Here is a 25600-nt window from a genome sequence, read left to right as displayed (position 1 = left end):
ACATTGGAATTTATTGCCGAAAGCAAAGTCAAATAACGTTTTTATGGATTAAACTCTTTCTTCCCAAATAATGGTCCTTTTTGGAGTCTTGAAGGATTTTTTTTTCTTTTTAGTTTGTTGTCATGTAATTAAAATAAGACTTTCATGAGTTGCCAGCCTCACTGTTGATGTAGCAGACACAATCAAGTTGCAGACTTGCTCATATTTTCTGTCATGAATTCTTTGGCTATGGGATATTAGTCTTCTCTGTTTTTAAAGCCAATGTAAACTACACCTTAAAAAATCCAAACCAGGGAGCCAAGATCATGATTGCAATGTACTGTTAAATAATCTAGCTAGATTATCAAGATTTTCTGCCTGAAAGGATTTTCAATACATAAGTGGTTACGAGGACATGACAACTGAGGGCTGATTTGATTCATCCAGGCCCACTAGATTTTTTCTTAATATAGGGAAGAATGTTAGCTCTACACACAATAGAATTTAGATATAAGAAAATTGTGTAAGGCCTCCTTCACACATCCATGTTTCTGGTATGTGTGGCATCCATTTTTTTAATGCTTACAACAGGAACCCATTATAACCTATGGTGCTAAGCAAATTTCCATTTTTTTCACGGACTGCATGTCCATGCAAAACACACGGAGACATGTTTGTTTTCCTCAGGCAGCACAGATGACAGGGGTCAAAACAAGTCTATGGGTACAACATGTGTGCCATCCATGAGCTGTCTGGGTTTAACATTGCAAAATATAGGAAAAGCTTTGTCATTTATTCCTTTCTTTATCCATATCGGGAAAAAATACTGACACACTGATGGTAAGAAAGAACAGACAGATGACACACTGATCCAAAACAGTGATGACACAGGTACCATCTTTTCATGTACATTTTTAAACTCGAACGTGTGAAGGAGGCGTCAATTGGCTCTGTTCGTGGTTGCCTGGCAGCTCTAAATAGGACGTCCATGGACATGCATTGCACTAACTATTCTGTCTTTCACTTCTGAGTGGAACCCTGGCCTTGATACTTCAACAGTTGTACAGGAATGTGGGCTTACTCTGGGGCCCTGGATTGAGCCCACGAGTAGTTGCTGGAGCAGGTGGGTGGGAATGGTTAGATATCCTGGTCAGAACCAGGAGATACAGTTAAAGGACAAAATTCTTAGGCTGAAGAACAGTCAGAAAACGAGCCGAGATCTTAAATAATCACTAGAACTAAAGGAGCAAAGGACAGGGGTGTTGACCATAGAAAGCAAAACTTATAACTGGCAATGTGGAACAAGGACTCGGGTTAACATTGAGAGCAGCCCCAACCAAGGCTCACAGAAGTAGATAATTTAGAACCAAAAGCAAGGAATTAACATCCAACTGAATATCACCACTAGTCCCAGAGAATTAAACAGCATTGTCGTTTTGATACCCTCACTTTAGCATATAAAAAAATCACTCCTATTCTCATCCAGAAAAGTTGGACTAGTGCAATCCATATGCTTTACCTTTTGTCATGCCGTTTTCTTGACTCGGGTCCGTATGCAATGCGTTTTTTACATAATCCCTTACATAGAGTATTATATTTTGTCCACTACTTTTTCATGGATGACCTTTCCTTAGGACAGGTTATCAATGTCTGATTGGCCCAACACCCGGCACCCCCGCCGATCAGCTATTATCGCTGTCAGCCAGAAGTACTTACATTGAATAGGAGACGGATATGCAGTACCAATCCCCGGCCACTACAAGTATACGGAAAGCTCAGCAAGTAGGCACTTCCAGCGGGGAAGCTGATCGGCGGTGGGGCCAGGTGTGGATCCCCGGCTGATCAGAAATTGATGACCTATCCCAAGGAAAGGTCATAAATGTTAAAGTAGTGGACAACCTCTTTAAAGATTGCTTAACTAGTTTTGTAAACTATCTTATATAAAGATATAGATAGATAGATGATAGAAAGATATTAGATATATAATAGCTAGATAATAAATGGGTAGATAGATAATTTCACAACCCCCTACATATTTTAAAATTTCACCCTTTTGTGCCTTCCATATGGAGTTTATAGTTTATAAATTAAAAAAGACTACATGTGGTCCCCCTATTTTATGAAGCCAGCAAAAATAAAGCAGACAGCTGTGAGCTGATATTATCAGGCTGGGAAGGTCCATGGTTATTGAGCCATTCCCAGCCTAAAAATACCAGCCCTCAGCTGCCTCAAAAGTAGAGCATCACATGAGATGCTCCAAGTCTGGCGCTTTGCCTTCGCTCTTTCGGATTGCCCTGGTGCATTGGCAATTGGGATAATGGGGCTTGGGGTTGATGTCAGCTATGAATTATCCAAAAACACAGTTGACATCAAGCCTTGGGTTTAGTAATGGAGAGGTGTCTATTAGACACCCCCATTACTAACCCAGTACTAAAAAGGAAAAAACACATACACGCAAAAATAGTTTATTTGAAAAACACAATCCGACTTTTTCCTTAGTTCACCAATTTCTTTTAAAGCAAAAATAAACCCATGCAGGTCCGACGTAGTCCACAAATGGAAACCTGAAAACAAAAAGAGAGAAATAAAAACAAGACACTGTCCCTTGTTCACCATATTTATTATAAAATTCACCAAAGTTCACCAATTTATTATTAAAAAAAAAAAAAGGTCCTACGCAGATCTGAAGTAGTCCAGGGCTTCCCACCCAATGTTCTCCAATTCAGTTGTGCAAAACCTATGGAGCCGCAAAATGAGGCTTTTAGTAACAACCACTCATGGCTCACACTGAACTCCACGAGACCCGGTAACTGCGAAGTGCAGTAACTGTACTGACGCCACCGCTCTTCACAGTCTTTGGGCATCGCAGAGCGCAGCTTGACCTGGCGACTCTGATGAGCGGTGACATCAGTAACGTTACTGATCTTCGTCTGCACCTGCCCTAATAGATACGCGGCTGGTCTGATCATATACTTTCTTAGTAGAAAAACATCAAAACATCAAAACTGAAGTCTTAAATTCCACTATGCAGTTCTCTGATTATTCTACCTCTACATTTAACCGGTTCCCGACCGCCCACTGTACATAAACGTCTGCGCTGCCTGGGCTCTGTGCAGCGCGGACGTTTAAAAACGGTGGGTGGTCTCGCAGCGCTCAGGACCCCCAGGGTCCTGCAAGCGCTGCGATTCCGGTGCAGAGCGTTAGCTCTGACAGGGAACATCATCGGGACCGGATTGGATCAGGTCCCAGTGATGTTAACCCTTTGCTGTCTTCTATATGCTGCGATCTATAGTGATAGCGGCATATAGGAGACAGCAGGAGGAGAGGGGGTCGTCTTACTTACCTCCGAAGACCTCCGATTCCTTCTAGGACCTGGGGTTGCTATGGCAGCTGGAGGTCACATGACCGCCTCCAGCTCTGCCATATATGGTGTCCTGTCTGGCTCAGCCTACAAGCTGAGCCAGACAGGAGACTCTGACTGAAACAGGGAAGATCCCATGTAATGTAATGTAATATATGTCTATTACATTACATGAGATCAGTGATCAGAAAAATAAAAATTAATGTCCCATACAGGGACTAAGTAAAAATGTAAAAAAAAGTAAAAAAAAAAGTTTTTAAACTGTTAAAAAAAAAAAAAAAAAAAAATCACAAAATAAATAAAAATAAATAAATAAAATATTAAACCAATAAATCCGTATATTTTTACAAAACCAAAAAAAAAACACATATTTGGTATCGTTGCATCCAAAACAACCCGAGCTATAAAACTGTCACACTAATTAACTCCTTCTGTGCACACCGTAATAAAAATAAATAAAAAACGGAGCAAAAAAATATGCTTTTTCATCATATCGCCAAACAAAAAGTGGAAAAAAAATGCGATCAAAAAGCAAAATAGAAATAAAAATGGTACAGCTGAAAATGTCATCTTGTTCCGCAAAAAACAAGCTGCCATACAGCTCCATCAGTCGAAAAATAAAAGTTATAGTGCTCAGAATAAAGCAATGCAAAAAAAATATTTTTTTCTATAAATTTGTTTTATTGTGTAAAAGCGCCAAAACATAAAAAAAATTACAGTAAGTGTAGTATCGCTGTAAACGTAATGACCCGAAGAATAACGCTGCCTGATCACTTTTACCACACGCAGAACGGCATAAAAAAAAACCTCAAAGAACAATTCCTGAATTGTTTTTTGTTAATTTTACCTCCCAAAAAACGGAATAGAAAGCGATCAAAAAATGTCACGTACCCAAAAATGGTACCAATAAAAATGTCAACTCGTCCCGCAAAAAACAAGCCATCACATGACTGTCGGCCGAAATATGGAAAAATTATAGCTCTCAAAATATGGTGATGCAAAAACTAGATTTTGCAAAAAAAAGCGTCTTAGTGTGTGACAGCTGTCAGTCATAAAAACCTGATATAAATCTGGTATCTCTGTAATCGCACCGACCCGAAGAATAAAGTAATCTCATCACTTATACCGCACGAGGAACGGCGTAAAAAATAAATAAAACCAATTCTTCACCTGCTACTGATTTGTTTATTATGTCTCCGAAAGATCGCAGTAAGGCTCTGCTCACATTTATCCTGCGCTCTGCGCTGAGCACTTACACCAGAGTTTCCGTGTAAATCTCTGAAATACGTGATTCAGCCAGAACCCATGACGGAAGATTCCCTGTAATGAGGCAGATATAGGCCACTGTGGACGCCGTCTAGCCTGGGATCCCACGGTGTCATTTGTTTTAGGCGTGCATAAAAGTGCGGTTGGCCAGTTTTGTGCACTTCTGAAAAAAAGGACACCGCTAAACAGAGGCCAGACGGAGTCCAGAGTAACTCTGCTGCCTCATTACAGTGAATGGATCCCGCAGGGGTTTCATCTGAATTACATCACTTGGAAATTTAGATGGAAGCCCCGATGTAAGTGCTCAGCCTAGAGCGCCGGATAAATGTTACGTAAAATGTTCCCAATAAAAGCTTCAACTCAGTCCTCAAAAAAATCTAGTCCCCACTCAGGTCCGTTATCTGTTAAAAATATAAGGGACTTCCAAGTTACAGGTAGCAGAAAGGCTATGGAAAAGCGAAATGGCCCTTATCCCCCAAAAGAAATTCAGAAAATTTTGTGCTCCCTAATCCAAATGCCTATTCTACAATAATTTGTTCTCCAATTGTCAAATAGCACTCCGTCCCCCCCAGATCTCGCCGTATGGCTGATCGGTACTATACAGCCACATATGGGGTATTGCCACTTTTAGAAGAAATTGTGTGACACATTTTGGCACCATTTTTACCCATTGCCCTGTGTGAAAATGTAAAATCTGAGGGTAAAACATTTTTTTGTGGTAAAAATCTAATTATGCTTTTTTCACTGCCCAATGGTATAAATTTAAAAATTAAAAAATACTCACTACTTCCCTAGATGAATTCCTTGAGAGGTGTAGTTTACAAAATGGGGTCACTTGTGGGGGTTTCTGCTGTTTCGGCATATCAGCGACTCTTCAAATGTGACATGGTGTCTGCCACCTATCCCAGCCAACATAGCGCTCCTTTCTCTTCCGAACCCTGCCGTACACCAAAGCAGTGGTTTTCCCTGACATATGGGGTATCGGCGTACGCAGGAGAAATTGCACAACAAATTTCATGGTGCAATTTTTCCTATTACCCTTATGATAATGCAAAATTAAGGGATGAAAAACGTTTTTGTGGGAAAAATGTGAAAATTTTATTTTCACAGCTCAATTTTATAAACTTCTGTGAAGCACCTTGGGGTTCAAGGTGCTCACCACACATCTAGATAAGTTCCCTAAGGGGTCTAGTTTCCAAAATGGTGTCACTTGTGGGGGGTTTCCACTGTTTAGGCACATCAGGAGCTCTCCAAATGCAACATGGCGTCTGCTAATTATTCAGACAAATTTTATATTCAAAAAGTCTAATGGCGCTCCTTCCCTTCTGAACCCTGCAGTGCGCCCAAACAGTGGTTTTCCCTCATATATGGGGTATCAGCACGCTCAAGAGAAATTGCACAAAAAAATTTGGGGTCCATTTTTTCCTGTTACCCCTGTAAAAATAGAAAAAATTGGGTCTAAAGTAACATTTTTGTGAAAAAAGTTAAATGTTAATTTTTTTCTTCCACATTCCAAAAATTCCTGTGAAGCACCTGAAGGGTTAATAAAGTTCTTGAATGTGGTTTTGAGCACCTTGAGGGGTGCAGTTTTTAGAATGGTGTCACTTTTGGGTATTTTCTATCAAAGACCCCTCAAAGTGACTTCAAATATGATGTGGTCCCTAAAAAAATGTTTTTGTAAATTTTGTTGGAAAAATGAGAAATCGCTGGTCAACTTTTAACCCTTATAGCTCCCTAACAAAAAAAAATTTTGGTTCCAAAATTGTGCTGATGTAAAGTATACATGTGGGAAATGTTATTTATTAACTATTTTGTGTGACATATCTCTCTGATTTAAGGGCATGAAAATTCAAAGTTAGAAAATTGCAAAATTTTCAAAATTTTCGCCAAATTTCTGATTTTTTCACAAATAAACGTAAGTTATATCGAAGAAATTTTACCAGTATCATGAAGTACAATATGTCACGAAAAAACAATCTCAGAATCAGGGGAATACGTTGAAGCGTTCCAGAGTAATTGCTTCATAAAGTGACAGTGGTCAGAATTGAAAAAATTGGCCCGGTCACGAAGGCAAAAACAGGCTCTGGTGCGAAGTGGTTAATAATCAATTTTTAATGGTGACCTTTGTTAATGAAGGGATACCTAACATGTTTTTTAAATGTTTCGTTTCTCTTCTTAAATAAAAAAAAATAACAATTTTTTTTAATAATCGTGTTTATCTTTTTCACATGTTTTTTTCATTTTAGATCTTTAATATTACTTTTTAAAGAAATATCTTCATGTGTGAAACAGATATGACTTACTAGAAGTTCACTAAGGACTACTCTGGAGCCTGTCCCCTAAAAATTCCTAAAAGTTATGACATGTCATAGAATGTCCAAGTGCTGAGACCCCCTAATGAAAAAAGGTGAGCGCTGTGTTTCCTCAGTGTATCGCTGGTGGGTGTGGACCCACTGCGACATGGGCTGGGCTTATCCTGGAGGGGCATGACTAAGTGTCTTCACTAGATCCCTTTATGGTGAGAATAGGCTGGACCACTGGTAGATACCAGGTACCACTCCGGGGCAGCTGGATCAGAGATTCGGGAGTATGAGGTACAGGTGGATGAAGGCAAAGGCGTGGTCAGACAATCCGAGGTCAGGGCAGGCAGCACAGGTTTAATATATATAGCCGAAGTCAGGAGCAGAGAGATCAGGATTAACGTGAAGGTAAGATGGGTCAATAACAAATGAAGCAAAACAGGAATAGACTAATAAAGGAACTGAGCTACTGAGAACCTAAGTTCAGGCAAGGAATCAAGGGTGTAGTCGCCTGATATATCACCTGCTGGCCTGTTGATAGCCCGGGGAAAGAGATCTCTGCAGGTCTGGATGGATACAAATTCCTGTATGTTTCACAAATAGCAGGGCTGGAAGTGCAGCACAAGGCAGCTCAGATCAATGGTCAGGTACTGGGTGGAGCAGAGCAAAACAAATGGTAAGTAGGGCAGTGCTTATGTGGCACCCCCAGGGGTCCGGTTGCCACAGTGGCATTGCCTCCCTCACAAGAGGTGATGCCATGCCTGGAAGCAAGCAGAGGTCCCCTAGTCAGGTATACTAGCATGCAACACTTTCCTGGCTCCAGACCAGCAAGGGGAGCTCCTCCCCTTAGCAACTGGAATCTGGAGGCGGGGTTAGAGTTAGTGAGAGGAGTTGAATACAGGACAGCGACGAGGAAAGACCTGGGGAGTGGAGCTGCACGGCAGTTCACCCCAGAGAGGAGCATAGAAGAACCAGACACTGGAGTCCAAGGTTGTGGGGCACTGAAGGCCCAGCAGCAGAAACCGGAGGGCAGGAGACTGCAGGTCTCCTGGCTCCATCAGACGCCCGGAGGCTCAGCAGCACATAGGGCACAGTACCGCCACGTGGTAGCGACACTCCAGGAAGGCCCGAGCTACCTGCCATACGGGTGAGCACAAAGACGTTTTACTCAGGGACGAGGGCCACAGCACAGCTATAAGCAGCAGGGCCAGAGAGATTAGCGCAAAGGGAAGGCCTCCAACTTCACCTGGCGAGGTGGATTCCCAACTTACTTCCAGGCCGCCCGGACCTCTGCTACCAGCTAGTACCTGTGCCCCGGTCTGCCTAACTACGGCAAGTAAAGATAAGAGGAAGCCGCCATTAAGTTGGGGAGTGATTATTAACTGCGCCATCCCCTGCACTACACTGTACAGCAACATCTATAACATCACCATTTCCTGCCCTGGAGCTAAGCTCTGCCTGTGGAGAGCTGAACCAACTCTGCTGCATCATCAGCAGCTCCAGAGGATCTGCACCGCAGCGGCGGCTCCATATAGCCGCATACCACAGGTGGCGTCACGAACATTATATATAGAAACTCTATTCCCTTTTCTTTAAAACCCCCTTTATTGACCGCCCTGGGTCACGGACCGGGTTACCGCCAGTGTGACATCCCCCAGCATCGACCGGCCCGGCTACCGAGTACCCCATGGCCCAGGGGGCGCGTCACTTAGAATGTGTGCGAGTGGACGTCATAATAGTACCACCCCACCTTACACCCCCTTCTTTTTTGGCCAGACCAACAGAGAAATTTTTCAAGGACTGTAGTGGTGCAGATATTCTCTGCAGGCTCCCAAGATCTCTCCTCCAGACCAGAGCCCTCCTAATCGCTTAAATAGAATGTCTTCCCTTGGACCCTTTTAGAATCAAGAATGTCTTTGACCTCAAACACATCCGAAGGCCCCTAAGGAACGGAAGTAGAGGCAGGAGTATGGACCTTGGGGAAGTGATTAAAGACCACTGGCTTTAGGAGCAAGACATGAAAGGCATTTGTGATCCGTAGAGTCACAGAGATTACGTTTCCTGAGGATTTTGTATCGACCGAGGTACCGGGGTTGAATATTTCAGGATTATAGACAGACTTTATCTCCAGGATGATACTGAAGTGGCGAACCTCTCTTCTTGTCTTCATGAGCCTTCATCCGAGACATGGCCTTAAGGAGAAAAGCCAGGATCTGCTGCCAGATCTGGAGGAAGTCGTCATATGAAGTATCAGCTGCTGGCTCCCCGGAGGAAGCAGACATAGGAGACATAAGAGGTCTGCTACATCCTGCTTGTGGTTTGGTAATCTGACCTGGTGTTGGTAAGGCCTGTTTCTTTTCTGTGATGTTGTTTGAATTCATGTACTTTTGTGAGCCGTTTAGTTTTAGAGTAGGACTCGCAAGTATGAGGATCCTTGACGGGGGTTGCGAGCTTGCGTATTTTGGCCAAAATATCGACCAATAACTCATGTAATGTATTTATCTTGTACGTTATTTTTCATCTTTTTATTGCACATTTTTAATTTTTTGTAGGATGCAGACTGGCCTTTTAGTGTTGGTTTGGTGAATTGGGGCATCTGTCTTGTGGGGTGCACGTGTATAGTGCTGGGCAGCCTGCTTGATTTAAAATTATGGGCGTCATTAATAGGCTGTAAGCCAAACACTGTGTATCACACCTATCTGTGTGACTGGGGTCCTATGCAAGCCTCATTTGTGTGCATTTGTAATACTATACAGCCACTCACATATCTGCCAATTCATGGAGGGGATGGCTGTCACATCAGTATTTTGCACCTGTGCTGTCCCTGCCTTTATCATGGAGGTTTGCTGCGTCCTGCTTGTGCTTTGGTAATCTGACCTGGTGTTGGTAAGGCCTGTTTCTTTTCTGTGATGAGTTGACACCAAAGCTGGTCCCCGAGCTTGCTAGCCTGGTGGCCAGATGTACAGTACAGACCAAAAGTTTGGACACACCTTCTCATTTAAAGATTTTTCTGTATTTTCATGACTATGAAAATTGTACATTCACACTGAAGGCATCAAAACTATGAATTAACACATGTGGAATTATATACTTAACAAAAAAGTGTGAAACAACTGAAAATATGTCTTATATTCTAGGTTCTTCAAAGTAGCCACCTTTTGCTTTGATGACTGCTTTGCACACTCTTGGCATTCTCTTGATGCGCTTCAAGAGGTAGTCACCGGAAATAGTCTTCCAACAACAAGGAGTTCCCAGAGATGCTTAGCACTTGTTGGCCCTTTTGCCTTCACTCTGCGGTCCAGCTCACCCCAAACCATCTCGATTGGGTTCAGGTCTGGTGATTGTGGAGGCCATGTCATCTGGCGTAGCACCCAATCACTCTCCTTCTTGGTCAGATAGCCCTTACACAGCCTGGAGGGGTGTTTGGGGTCATTGTCCTGTTGAAAAATAAATGATGGTCCAACTAAACGCAAACCGGATGGAATAGCATGCCGCTGCAAGATGCTGTGGTAGCCATGCTGGTTCAGTATGCCTTCAATTTTGAATAAATCCCCAACAGTGTCACCAGCAAAGCACCCCCACACCATCACACCTCCTCCTCCATGCTTCACGGTGGGAACCAGGCATGTAGAGTCCATCCGTTCACCTTTTCTGCGTCGCACAAAGACACGGTGGTTGGAACCAAAAATCTCAAATTTGGACTCATCAGACCAAAGCACAGATTTCCACGGGTCTAATGTCCATTCCTTGTGTTCTTTAGCCCAAACAAGTCTCTTCTGCTTGTTGCCTGTCCTTGGCAGTGGTTTCCTAGCAGCTATTTTACCATGAAGGCCTGCTGCTCAAAGTCTCCTCTTAACAGTTGTTGTAGAGATGTGTCTGCTGCTAGAACTCTGTGTGGCATTGACCTGGTCTCTAATCTGAGCTGATGTTAACTTGCGATTTCTGAGGCTGGTGACTCGGATAAACTTATCCTCAGAAGTAGAGGTGACTCTTGATCTTCCTTTCCTGGGGCGGTCCTCATGTGAGCCAGTTTCTTTGTAGCGCTTGATGGTTTTTGCAACTGCACTTGGGGACACTTTCAAAGTTTTCCCAATTGTTTGGACTGACTGACCTTCATTTCTTAAAGTAATGATGGCCACTCGTTTTTCTTTACTTAGCTGCTTTTTTCTTGCCATAATACAAATTCTAACAGTCTATTCAGTAGGACTATCAGCTGTGTATCCACCAGACTTCTGCACAACTCGACTGATGGTCCCAACCCCATTTATAAGGCAAGAAATCCCACTTATTAAACGTGACAGAGCACACCTGTGAAGTGAAAACCATTTCTGGTGACTACCTCTTGAAGCTCATCAAGAGAATGCCAAGAGTGTGCAAAGCAGTCATCAAACAAAAGGTGGCTACTTTGAAGAACCTAGAATATAAGACATATTTTCAGTTGTTTCACACTCTTTTGTTAAGTATATAATTCCACATGTGTTAATTCATAGCTCTGATGCCTTCAGTGTGAATGTACAATTTTCATAGTTATGAAAATACAGAAAAATCTTTAAATGAGAAGGTGTGTCCAAACTTTTGGTCTGTACTGTATAAGGGCATCCAGAGAAGATGGTAGATCCCAGCCTGCTAACTCATCCTTGATATGGCCGGATAGGCCTTGCCAGAAGGCCGCCAATAGGGCTTCTTCATTCCAAGCCAGCTCCGCAGACAAAGTACGGAAGCGTAAGACATACTGGGCCACGGTGTCTGTGCTCTGCCTTAAGGACAAAATGGACAAAGCAGCTGAGGAGGTGCAACCTGGAACCTTGAATACTGCATGGCACATCTCCAGGAAATTCCCAACATCATGGGTCTCTGGACCACCGCTCTCCGAAATAGGGTTTGCCCAGGCCAGGGCTTGTCAGGACAGCAAAGAGACCATAAACGCTATCTTGGTCTGGTCCAAAAGACAGAGTTGAGCGTGGAGTATGAAGTGGATCTGACACCGATTAATGAGACCGCGGCTCTCCTTGGGGTATCCATCTTAACAGGATGGAAATGGGAGGTGGAGCTTAGCAGTTCCACCAAAAGCTGGAGAATTAGGCTGTTGCATCTGAGAAGCTGACTGTCCAAAGGAGGGTTGGCCAGACATAGTAGAAGCAAAAGACAAGGAGGAATTTGCAGGGGACTGATCCTGCAGCTGGGTTGTCACCATAATGATGGCCTGCATAAGCTGGTCCTTATGTTCACGCTGAGAGCAAACCTCCTCGTACAGTACTTGTACCCTAAACTTTGGGTTCTTGGGTCTCGATTTGTCTGTGGGATCCATGGCATGGCCTTAACTCACTGTAAAGCTGCTGGGTATGAACCCATTGTGCCATGGGCAGGGCTTACACTGTAGGAGCGTGACTAAGAGTCGTCATTAGATCCCCTGATGGTGAGGATAGGCTGAGCCGCAGGTAGACACCAGGTACCAATCAAGGGCAGTCCCCAGGAATGCAGCCGCTGACCGAAGGGTCAGATACTCAAGTACGAGGTACAGGTGTATCAAGGCAAAAATGTGGTCAGACAATCTGAGGTCAGGGCAGGCAGCACAAGTTCAATATACACTGCTCAAAAAAATAAAGGGAACACTTAAACAACACAATGCAACTCCAAGTCAATAACACTTCTGTTAAATCTACCTGTCCAGTTATGAAGCAACACTTATTGTGAATTCAATTTCTCCTGCTGTTGTGCAAATGGAACAGACAACTGGTAGAAATGATAGGCAATTAGCAAGATACCCCCTATAAAGAAGTGGTTCTGCAGGTGGTGACCACAGACCATTTCTCTATTCTCATCCTTTTTGGCTGTTGTTTTGGTCACTTTTTCATTTTGCCATTGCTCTCACCCCTAGACGTACAGTAGCATGAGGCGGTGTCTGCAGTACAACCCACAGAAGTTGCTCAGGTAGTGCAGTTCATCCAGGATGGCACATCAGTGCGAGCTGTGGCAAGAAGGGTAGCTGTGTCTGTCAACACAGTGTCCAGAGCATGGAGCAGATACCAGGAGATGTGGAGGGAGCCATAGGTGGGCAACAACCCAGCAGCAGGACCGTTACCTCCTCCTTTGTGCAAGGAGGAACAGGAGGAACACTGCCAGGGCCCTGCAAAATGGCCTCCAGCAGGCCACAAATGTGCATCTGTTTGCACAAATGGTTAGAAACCGACTCCATGAGGGTGGTATGAGGGTCCGACGTTCACAGATGGGGGTTGTGCTCACAGCCCAACACCGTGCAGGACGCTTGGCATTTGCCACAGAACACCAGGATTGGCAAAGTCACCACTGGTGCCCTGTGCTCTTCACACATGAAAGCAGGTTCACACTGAGCACATGTGACAGACGTGACAGAGTCTGGAGATGCCATGGAGAGCGATCTGCTGCCTGCAACATCCTTCAGCATGACCGCTTTGGCGATGGGTCAGTAATGGTGTGGGGTGACATTTCTTTGGAGGGCCGCACAGTCCTCCATGTGCTCACCAGAGGTAACCTTACTGCCATTAGGTACCGAGATGAGATCCTCAGACCCCTTGTGAGACCATATGCTGGTGCGGTTGGCCCTCGGTTCCTCCTAATACAGGACAATGCCAGACCTCATGTGGCTGGAATGTGTCAGCAGTTCCTGCAAGATGAAGCCATTGAAGCTATGGACTGGCCCGCCTGTTCCCCAGACCTGAATCCGACTGAGCACATCTGGGACATCATGTCTCACTCCATCCACCAACATCACGTTGCACCACAGACTGTCCAGGAGTTGGCGGATGCTTTAGTCCAGGTCTGGGAGGAGATCCCACAGGAGACCATCTGCAACTTCATCAGGAGCATGCCCAGGTGTTGTAGGGAAGTCATACAGGCACGTGGAGGCCACACACAATACGAAGCCTCATTTTGACTTGTTTTAAGGACATTACATTAAAGTTGGATCAGCCTGTAGTCTGTTTTTCCACTTTAATTTTGGGGGTGACTCCAAATCCAGGCCTCCATTGGTTAATAAATTTGATTTCCATGGATGATTTTCATGTGAAACAAAGTATTCAATGAGAATATTTCATTCATTCAGATCTAAGATGTGTTATTTGAGTGTTCCCTTTATTTTTTGAGCAGTGTATATTGCCAAAGTCAGGAGCAGAGAGATCAGGAAAAACGTGAAAGCAAGCTAAGTAAATAACAGGTGACACAAAGCAGGAATAGGCCAATACAGGAACTAGAGATTGAGCTACTAAGAACCTCAGATCATGCGAGAAAGGTGGAGTTGTAGGATATATCACCTGCTGGCAGGTGATAGGCCGGGGAAGCAGATCTCTGCTGGACAGGATGGATACAAATTCCTGCAGAGATCGGTCATGACTCACAAACAGGAGAGTTAGAAGTTCAGCACAAGGCAGCTCAGAGCATGGTTAGGTACTAGGTAGAGCAAAGCGAAACACGCGTTGAGTAGGGCAGCGCTTAGAAGGTGTGCCAGTGGCCAGTGTAACACTCATCTTTGATCGGAATTGATGGTCTCTCCTTGGAGTGCCAAATTGAAAACGAACAAGCATGTCTCTGTGTCACCCTGGCCTGGATGCCACAAATGTATAATAAAGCTTTGTCTGAGAGCAAGGGGGAGGTTCTCTGGTCAGGGACCATTAGCATGCAGCACCTCCTGTCCCAGGCCAGTAGGGGAAGCAGGCTGCCCCTATAAAAGCTGGAACTGGGGGCAGGGTTAGAGAGTTCTGGATGACCTGTCTCTGGAGTGAGAGGTGTCCCAGAGAAGGGAGAGCCAGTTCAGCTGAGGCTGAGGAGGACGAGTGGCAGCAGAGTAGCCACGAGCTAGGGACGGAAGGCGAGGGAAGCCTGTCCTAGCTGAGAGAGAAACTGAACTACCGGACTTTGGTGTCCGAGAGACCCAAGTTGCAAGCCATACGGGCGAGAAGACACGGTGAGCTCAGGAACGTGGGCTGTTACACCACAAGGAGGGAAATAGCCAGAAAGAGCGCAGAGAGTACGGTAGGCCTTCACCCTCACCAGGGCCAGCTTCCCACTTGTTCTCAGACATCCAGGCCCCCTCCTAGCCGGGACTGTTCTTGGGTCGTCTCACCTGCTCTAATAAAAACCCTGAACTGTTTAAGAGGCCTCCGTTTCCTGGCTATTGCGGTCGGAATCATCCCCTCCATCATCCATCTATATACTGCCCTGGGGCCATACTCCTCCCGTGGGGAGTTGTACTATTCAGTGCTGCACATTTACATTTGCCCCAGCGGTCTGCACTGCAGCGGCGGTTAACCCTGACCACAATCCACGGGTGGCGTAGTCGGACATTTAAAACCCTACAAATAGACTGCCACAACATTTGGTCTGACCACCCTGAGCCACGGATCAGGTTGCCACTACTACCCCCATTATTGCCCTGTTGCCCGGCTCTGAGTGCCCCAAGGCCCAGGGGGGCGAGTCAGCTTTGGCGTTGTCGGCAGGATTCTGAGCAACCCGCCACAAACGGGTACTGCGTGCCTGAAAAGACCGTGTGCGTACCTTGGGAAGGAGGTTTTCCGTCACCCAGAGCCGTTTCCCGCCATTTTCAGCCGTTTCCCGCCATCTTCAGCCGTTTTCCCGCCATCGGACGCCATCTGCAGGACGCGGCGCGGGAAGAAGAAGGGCGTGGACGTCCAAACCGCGCGAGACCTGAAGCTCCACCCTACGCACCGACGCTGCGCAAGATCCTGGAAGGGAGAGAGAGAGACGCTGACGTCACCAGGACGCGACGCAAGGTCCTCGACCGGAGCAGCACCAGCGGAGCCGCGGCCTACAGAAGAGGATCGTCGGAAGGTAGGCCATGCTTAACTAGGGGGGGGAGGAAGATGACGGACGTGGAGGGACCTTCTACCACCAGCGTGGCTGCAGCAGCGGTGATGCCGTTCTCTATGCCCTACATCCCCGGAGCAGCCTGGCTGCCGCAATACTTAGGGGAATCCCATACATTGACTGACTTCAAAGAAAGACTGCACAGTTTATTTAAAGTTTATCCCCTGACAGAAGAACAGAAAGTGAGCATTCTGACGGGGCAGGTAACCGGTGCAGCCCAGCGGGAGGTGAAATCCTGGTCAGATGAGGAGAAAAGGACAGTAAAGGACATTCTGACCCGGCTGCGGAGTACCTTTGATACCCGTACCTCAGCAGAGATTAAAATGTGGTTCTATGGCTGTAAGCAGCGAGCCCAGGATAGTATCAGAGACTATGCTTTGAACCTGCAAGAAGCCCTGAGAGCTATCAAACAAGCTGACCCTGGTAGCGTGCAGGACACCGATAAGCTGTTAACTGACCAGTTCATAGAAGGTCTGCTGTCCAGCGCCCACAGGACCCAGCTGCGCCTCATGGCCCTGCAGAACCCCGATTTGACTTTTGCGCAGTTCAAGGATAGGGCCATCCGGGTGCTCCGAGAACCCCCACCAAGTGGCGCTGTAACTTCCCAGCGCCCTGCCATTACTTACCACCAGGGGGCGGCACCCTATCCTGCAGGCCTTGTGGGGGCTGATGCGCAGGTCTCAAGCCCATCCCCGCCTGCAGACCTGCACCATCAGGTCCAGGAACTAACCAGAATTGTTGCTGCATTGACCAGGACCGTACAGTCGTTACAGGTGGACCCGTCAGGACCCATCAAGCTGGCTTCCAGTCCGGAGGATGTCTCGTGGCGTCGACAGAGGAGGATCCCGCCGTTCAGAGGGAGGCCCGCTGACTGCTACACTGAGGATGGACAGCTGATTTGCCGCCGTTGCAGTCAGCCAGGACACATAGCAAGGTACTGTACTTTAAATGGGTCCGACCTGGGGCAGAGGGCCAACCCCCAGGCATAAGGTCATCAGGCCCGTCTAATTGGCATGATAAGTACGTGGGGGGACGACCGGTCTTACCTGTAGTGCTGGACTGTATCCCCATGACTACACTGCTGGACACCGGGTCTCAAGTGACTACCATCCCCTACGTACTTTTCAAGCGGTACTGGAATGACGCGGATATAACCCGTTATCCAGACGATGACTTAAGCATCATCGCCAGCAATGGCCAACCTGTGCCGCAAGTGGGGTTCAGAGAGATGACCATCAAGATTGGTAAGGTTGAACTGCCGGCACAGGGAGTGATCATTGTGGACATTGATCGCCGTGAGAGTCACCCTAAAATAACTGTGGGTACTAACGTGATTGAAAACTGTCTTTCAGAAGTAATTATGATTTTGCAGCAGGTGGCGATGAATGCTAGTTCCAGCCAACAGAGTCCTCAAAGAGATAAAGGCTCTGATGATACGGCAGCAGGTAGAACTGTCTGGTGGTGAGATCGGTAGCGTAAGATTGAGTGACCCATTCCCCATTTCCATGCCTCCCAAAAGTAAAATGATGATCTGGTGTCGGACTGCAATCGGGTTGAGAGGCAGAGACTACCAAGCCATGGTAGAAACCGTGTACTCAGACAGCAGGCCCACCATTTTGACAGCCCGGAGGGTGGTTGATGTCCGTCATGGGAGGGTGCCCGTTCGCATTCTCAACATTGGGGAGAGGGAGGTACACTTACCCAGGTACGCTACACTTGCCAAACTGTTTGCTGTTGAACACAAAGCTATCAGGGCCGTGGAACCTTTGCCTCCATCTCCACAGGCGGAGGGTAATGGCTCCCAGAAACAAAAGGAGGACTGGTGCCAGGAACTCCATGTGGGTGCTGACTCCACTCCCCTGCACCAAAAACAAGGAGTCTACCGGGTGGTACAGGAGTACGAGAGAATCTTTAGTAAGCACCCGCTAGACTTCGGCAGAGTAAGAGGGATAGAACACAACATCCCCAGGGGGAGCCACCCACCAATAAAAGAGAGACACAGACCTGTACCCCCTGAACATTATCAGAACGCAAAGGGCATGCTGAGAGAAATGAAAGAAGCTGGGGTCATTAGAGATAGATGGAGCCCCTGGCCAGCTCCCTTAGTTTTGGTAAAAAAGAAAGACCGTACCATGAGAATGTGCGTGGACTATAGAAAGGTCAATCGTATCACCCATAAAGACGCGTATCCGCTACCTAGGATAGAGGAGTCTTTAGCAGCCCTAAAATCAGCTAACTTCTTCTCTACTTTGGATCTTACTAGCGGGTACTGGCAGGTTCCTGTGGCAGAGGCTGACAAGGAGAAGACCGCCTTCACCACCCCGATGGGACTGAGCGAGTTCAATTGTATGCCCTTCGGGCTCTGCAATGCACCAGGGACCTTCTAGAGGCTGATGGAATGCTGTCTAGGGCACCGAAACTTCGAGACGGTCCTCCTTTACCTGGACGACGTGATCGTCTATTCGAAGACCTACGAGGACCATGTAAAGCACCTGGCCGAGGTGTTCGAAGCCCTGGCAGGCTATGGCCTGAAGGTGAAATCATCAAAGTGTCACCTGTTGAAACCGAAGGTCCAGTACCTAGGGCACGTGGTGAGTGCAGAGGGAGTAGCCCTGATCCTTACAAAGTGACGGCCATCAAAAGCTGGCCAAGCCCCTCTAACATCAAAGAAGTGAGGCAATTCCTCGGGTTGGTAGGCTACTACCGAAGGTTCATCCTCGGGTTCACTAAGATGGCAGCCCCTATGCAGGACCTCCTGATAGGACAGTCTAAGTCCAGAAGCCAAAAGCCACCCTTCAAGTGGGACAAGCCGGAAGAGGAGTCCTTCCGCCAGTTGAAGATGGCCCTCACAGGGGATGAGATTCTGGCCTACCCCGATTATAGCCAGCCTTTTATCCTCCACACGGATGCCAGTAATGTGGGGCTGGGAGCCGTACTATCACAAAATCAACAGGGCAGAGAAAGGGTCATCGCGTACGCCAGCTGGAAGCTGAGACCCACCGAGAGAAACCCGGAGAATTACAGCTCTTTCAAGCTAGAATTCTTGGCAGTGGTGTGGGCCGTAACGGAGAGTTTCAAGCATTAACTGGCCTCTGCGAAGTTCACTGTGTATGTAAGGTGCCCCAGCGAGGTAGTCGTGGGCGAACTGTAGTCCCCACTCGCTATGGCACCATACAGACAATACGTGTCCTCCCTCTGAAGTGTGGCTGTGTATGTAGTGCTGTTCACTTACTTCAAGCCATCCAATCGCGGCTGTCTCCAGGCATTTTTCTTCTGGGACCAGGGCAGCAATAATTTCAGAGGACACGAGGTTCTTAACCAGAACTTGGACTTTACTTGGGGAAGAGGAATATGTACAATATTTACAGGCAGATATAATGGATAAGGCCCGACAGGTTATCATCTCTCTCACAGGCACTGACAACATCTTCAGCCCTGGTTCCCCCTGTAAGTGAAGCATCTCTTGTGACTATCTCTAGTCCACGAGACTCTTCTGTAACAACAACAGTGATCTGGATCTGATATCTCCCCCACGTCTTAGCCTAGAGTCCTATTTAACTTCCTCTGCTTCCTGCAGACTAGAAGTGCCCCGGGTCCTCAATACTTCTCTGTTGAGTTTCTCCGGCCAGCTAACAGGACTCTTGCTCTAGCGTAGGGAGACTTTCACACTGGTGATCCCACTGTCTGAGGGTATGGAGCTCCCGTCTACCCTAGCAGCCACTTATATTCAGGCTGCCCGCACGATTCCCCGTACTGTCTCTTAATGGCCTCTGGACACTAAAACCGAGGCTTTTTGTCAATGTGCCCACCCCCTGTGAGCTGTCATCACACAGCATTAACTCACCACTGCCTGCAACCCTGCTAGCAGACTCAACCTGACATCTGCACTCAGAACAGTGGCATCTTGTGGCCGTTTACAGGTACTGCAGCCCACAACGAATTATGCCAGGAACAAGCTCTATATCACTCAAGGCTTGATCCGGGCACTAAGTTCCCCCTCTAGTCTACTAACTGGACCACTAAAGCTAACCCCCTTAGCTTGGTCTACCACAGAGAGGGAGGTCTGACCTCAGGGACACTTCCTTTAACTATCTCAGTACCAAGGGAAGGCTATGCCCTTCCCCACTATTACATGTACACGGACAACAATCCGTTAACGCATCTGGACAATGCTAGACTTGGTGCCCTAGAGCAGCGGTGGATGGCCCGGCTAGCAAATTATGACTTCACCATCAAATACCAGGCAGGCCAAGCCAATGCTAATACAGATGCCCTATCGAGAATGCCCCACTTGCCCGACAAGGGAGAAGATCCGGACGAGCTGGAGGAAGTAGAGCTCCCTGCATTCCACCGGTATGGGGCCACTCAATACTCCCACCGCGTGAAGGAGGAAGACTTAACCATCATGATCAATACCCTACCTCACCACAGCTGGGCCGAGACCCAAGATAGTGACCCTGCAATCCGCATGGTGAAAGACCTGCTGACCCGAGAAGACGCCCGTCTAGATCCAGATGCTCCAGAGGAAGCCAAGCAGCTATGGAAAGAGAAGAGCAGGCTGTTCCTCTATGAAGGTAAGCTGTGCAGAAGACTCGTCAACCACCGGACGCACGAGCTGACCTGGCAAGTCGTGGTCCCAAGGCGAGATGCAGCTATGGTCCTGGAGGCTTACCATGACAGAGCGGGGCACTTCGGCTGGAAGAAACTGGAGTTCCTGCTAAGAGGACGGTTCTTCTGGATCGGCATGAGAGGGGCTGTAGAGAAGTGGTGCAGAGACTGTGGCCCTTGTAATCTACGGAGGAAGGACCGCACCAGCCAGAAGACACCCTTGAGGCCCATAGTCACCAAGCAGCCTCTTGAGCTGGTAGCTCTGGATCATGTCAAATTGGCTCCAAGCCGGTCAGGATACGTTTATGCCCTGACAATCGTGGACCACTATTCCCGATTTCTAGTGGTGGTCCCTGTAAAAGACTTGACAGCTCAAACGGCGGCCAGAGCCTTCCAGCAACACTTCTGCCACCCACACGGGTATCCGGAACAGGTCCTGACAGACCAGGGTCCAGCGTTCGAGGCTGAAATCTTCCAAGAGTTCTGCAACCTCTATGGCTGTAAGAAGATTCGGCCTTACCACCCACAAACCAATGGGATGTGTGAGAAAATGAACAATATAATCATTGATCTCCTGAAGACGTTGCCCCTGGAGGAAAGCAGCCTGTGGCCAGAAAAACTGCCGGACCTGATAGACTTATACAACCATATCCCGGTGAATGCTACAAACTGCACCACGGCTTACCTGATGCGAGCCAGACCAGGTAAGCTGCCCATAGACCTGGAGATGGGAGTCCTAACACCCGAGGACACCTCCCCAGATGCGGACTGGGATACGGAAAGGCGACTGCAGTACAAGAAGGTACAGGAAAGTGTGGAGAAGAGCCTGGCCCAGGCGAGAGAAAAACAAGAGAGGCTCTTCAACCAACACGCCCCTGCTGGTCCCCTAGAACCTGGTGAGCAGGTCCTGAAGCGAAAAAGAAGGCTACACAAGCTGGACGACCAGTGGGAAAGCGAACCCTACACAGTACTGCAGTCTGATCACGACAACCCGAAGGTGTGCGTGGTCACTAAGGATGGAGGAGAAACCACTAGTACCGTCTCCAGAGACCACCTAAAAAGGTGCCCCGAGCAACTACGGAATGCAGAAGAGGATCAAAGTGACCTTGAACCCGCAGAGGACAAGGAAGAAATGATCAGCACCGTTCTTGGAGAGTTCCCCCGGACCTGGACTCGGATAAAACGATGCCATAGTGGTACCCGTCCTGCATTTCCTGCAACCAACTCAGCAGCAACCTACACCAGAGCGGGAAAGTGAAGAAGAACAAGCAGCTCCAGAGGCAGAAGAGCCTGTACCAGCAGCCCAGGAGAATCAACCATCTGCTGACAGTGAACCTGCCATGCCTGCGGTAAGCCAGAGGACCCGCGGACAGCTTCCTGCCCTGCCTGTAAGTCTAGCCAGTGATTGCACCCCGAGCGCTTGTGAGAAAAGCCAGGTTAGACCACCACCAGACAGTGGGTTACGTAGGTCAACCCGGAGCACTAAGAGGCAAATACCAGCTCGCTGGAGAGTGTAGGGTGTGATACCGAATGTAAATAACCTACAAAATGTTGAATTGTTTAAAATGTAATCGCATGACCAGTAACTACGCGTTTTCTCAGTTTCTTTCAGTTAATACATGGACTAACAGGTTATGAACTGTGAGTAACCGAGACTTTCCTGTAAATACGTTTGGAGCTTAACCAACGGAAGGAATAAGGACTGTCTAAGACTTGGGGCCACGGCAGACCCCCCCACCTGGTTAAAGCTCCCCGTTGTTGTTGGTGAAATGGACACCCGGTCACAGACCACACTGTGACCTTAAGAACTCAACCTGTGCGTCGTTTGCTTTTACTTGCCTAATAATGTTTTTATGGTCATGCATATTACTTGTTTCTTGTTTAGTCCCGGAGTACTAAATTTTACTAGCGGGGAATGTGTCACCCTGGCCTGGATGCCACAAATGTATAATAAAGCTTTGTCTGAGAGCAAGGGGGAGGTTCTCTGGTCAGGGACCATTAGCATGCAGCACCTCCTGTTCCAGGCCAGTAGGGGAAGCAGGCTGCCCCTATAAAAGCTGGAACTGGGGGCAGGGTTAGAGAGTTCTGGATGACCTGTCTCTGGAGTGAGAGGTGTCCCAGAGAAGGGAGAGCCAGTTCAGCTGAGGCTGAGGAGGACGAGTGGCAGCAGAGTAGCCACGAGCCAGGGACGGAAGGCGAGGGAAGCCTGTCCTAGCTGAGAGAGAAACTGAACTACCGGACTTTGGTGTCCGAGGGACCCAAGTTGCAAGCCATACGGGCGAGAAGACACGGTGAGCTCAGGAACGTGGGCTGTTACACCACAAGGAGGGAAATAGCCAGAAAGAGCGCAGAGAGTACGGTAGGCCTTCACCCTCACCAGGGCCAGCTTCCCACTTGTTCTCAGACATCCAGGCCCCCTCCTAGCCGGGACTGTTCTTGGGTCGTCTCACCTGCTCTAATAAAGACCCTGAACTGTTTAAGAGGCCTCCGTTTCCTGGCTATTGCGGTCGGAATCATCCCCTCCATCATCCATCTATATACTGCCCTGGGGCCATACTCCTCCCGTGGGGAGTTGTACTATTCAGTGCTGCACATTTACATTTGCCCCAGCGGTCTGCACTGCAGCGGCGGTTAACCCTGACCACAATCCACGGGTGGCGTAGTCGGACATTTAAAACCCTACAAATAGACTGCCACAACATTTGGTCTGACCACCCTGAGCCACGGACCGGGTTGCCACTACTATCCCCATTATTGCCCTGTTGCTCGGCTCCAAGTGCCCTACGGCCCAGGGGGGTGAGTCATCTCTAAGATCTGTAAATCCATGCATCGATATCCCCACCTTTCCGAGGAGTGACAAGCAGAGCCGATCACAGCCAAAGAGACACAGAGCTCAGCTGAGCGTTCTTGCTTCATGTTTTTAGTGGGTAATTGGGGTTTAAGCACCCAGACCACCACTGATCAAAACTTATGACATCAATGCATGTTAGGAATTTAACAAAATGAGATTTACACTTCAAAATTATTAATCTTATGGAACTATGGGACTAGAATACCCAGAGAGGTTGTCAAAATTAGGCCTATTTACGTTGGAAAAGAGAAGGCTTAGAGGAGACCTCATAAACATGTATAAATACATCAGGGGGCAGTACAGAGATCTGTCCCATGACCTGTTTATACCAAGGATGGTGACAAAGACGAGGGGGCACACTATGCGTCTGGAGGAAAGGAGGTTCCTGCACCAGCATAGAAGGGGATTCTTTACGCTCAGAGCCGTGAGACTCTGGAACTCTCTGGGAGAGGAAGTGGTGATGTCCAACTCACTTAATGAGTTCAAGAGAGGTCTGGACGCCTTTCTTGAGAACAATAAAATTACATCTTATGCTTAGTGATAGTTAATTAATCCAGAGATTTAATCTGACTGCCAGATTGGAGTCGGGAAGTGAATTTTTCCTCAATGATGTAAATTGGTCTATACCGCATGGTTTTTTTTTTGCCTTCCCCTGGATCAACGCTGCGGAATAGCTGCAGTGCACAAGAAATAGGCTGAACTGGATGGACGCTTGTCTTTTTTCAGCCTTATAAACTATGTAACTATGTAGCCAGGCTAAGGATGACTGGGCAATAGGAACCATCCTCCCTTGTTAAATTGCTATTGATCTTGGCATCATAAGTGTTTTGCCTCAATCTCTGTAATCAGAGATTTACACACACAAGATGGATTACAATTACTATGCAGCTATCAGAGCTATGCCTTGTAACAAGCCTCACATTGTATGTGTCCATTCAAACCATCAGGAATTGACAAGTAAAGTAGATTAGAAAATTGCATAACTTTTCAATGTACAGAAAATATGAATTTTGTGCTGCAACATGAATAACCCCTTAAAGAGGTTGTCCAGGCTAATCCTATTGGTGACCTATGCTTAGAATGGATCATGTCTGCACAAAATATGGCCCACGGGTTTGTTGAGGCAGGACATTGGCTTCCTTCGTTGTATATTCAAATGTATTTGCTTCTTTCAGACACAATTACAATCATCGTGTCTGAGCTACATGGAAACAAAAGGGATGGGAATGACCCCAATAAGAGCAGATGTCACCTATAAGGTACCTGGATGTAAATGTTTATTGGCGATCCTGTCTGCATCATTTCCTGTATGATCCAAAGTCTGATGATGGCTAGCAACAACAAATCCCAGTATCTCCTTACCATTGTTAAGGATATACTGGGAAATGTAGGTTCAAGCAATACAATTATACATGGGGCTGACCTGAAATTACAATTGATCGCTGTACTAAGCTTGTTGCTGTATATATGTACTGATGATATTTCTGACGCTGCATTCATGTACTGACGGTGTTTCTGGCGCTTCATTCATGTACTAACGGTCTTTCTTCATCCATGTAGTGCATGTAGCAATCCATAACGGGCTTCATGGCTATGCTAAATCTTAAAAATCCTCAAAAGTTAGAGATGAGGAGGATTTGGCGAGTTTCTGCTCCAAAAACTCAGTTTAAGTTAGAGTTGTGTTCACACTGAATTTTTTAGAGCACAAACTGAGCATAAATTCTCCAAATCCTCCTCAAATACTGAAAACTTGGTTCTGGTGACGTATTAATGTACTGATGGTGGTTCTGGTGATGTATTCATGTAAGTACTCCTATAAAAAAGATTTTGCAGCCATTGGAATTGGTTCAGTATAGCAATTTCACCATTGGACCAAAAAATGCTGTTCACCTCTGGAAAAAATCATCAATGTCAGATCAGTGGAAGTTTAACACCCAGCACCCTCACCACCCATCAGCTGTTATCTGCTCAGACGGCAGCCAGGTGTAGACAATAAATGTAGCTGAATATCTTAGCTCCATTCACTTTGTAGTGGCCCCTGCCAAGAACTGCAGATCAAATCCTATTATCTAAAATAGGGTGTTGGACCCCCACCAGTCTGAAAGTACAGCAAAGTACTGTAATGCACATGACGCGCCCCCTGGGCCGTGGAGTACTCGGTGCCGGGCCGGTCGTTGCTAGGGAAAATGTCACAGTGGCGGTTACCCGGTCCGTGACCCAGGGCGGTCAATAAAAGGGGATATTTACAGGGGAATTAAAGTTTTTATATACAGTTCGTGACGCCACCTGTGGTATGCGGCTATATGGAGCCGCCGCTGTGCGACCTGCCCCCTCCACCTCCTGGTAGATTCGGGCGTATGGGTGACCTCCAGCACT

The 25600-nt window shown here is 47.1% G+C and overlaps 1 long non-coding RNA gene across 1 annotated transcript in view; it reads right to left on the bottom strand.

Annotated features, from left to right (window-relative positions):
- Nucleotides 1–2049: 2049 nt before the first annotated feature.
- The window catches only part of LOC141264485 (uncharacterized), a 51067-nt gene continuing 27516 nt past the window's right edge, over nucleotides 2050–25600 (bottom strand). The window contains exons 2-3 of the long non-coding RNA XR_012319965.1: nucleotides 15436–15623; nucleotides 2050–2543 (exon numbers count right to left, since the gene is read on the bottom strand). This is a non-coding gene — a long non-coding RNA (uncharacterized lncRNA). The remainder of the gene's footprint in view (nucleotides 2544–15435; nucleotides 15624–25600) is intronic.

This window comes from Phyllobates terribilis, unplaced genomic scaffold, assembly GCF_046119375.1.
Source record: "Phyllobates terribilis strain yellow unplaced genomic scaffold, ASM4611937v1 Scaffold_4__5_contigs__length_816908805, whole genome shotgun sequence".
Taxonomy (NCBI): domain Eukaryota; kingdom Metazoa; phylum Chordata; class Amphibia; order Anura; family Dendrobatidae; genus Phyllobates; species Phyllobates terribilis.
Note: the sequence above shows the minus strand (reverse complement) of the source record. Positions and strands in the feature narration are given on the sequence as shown.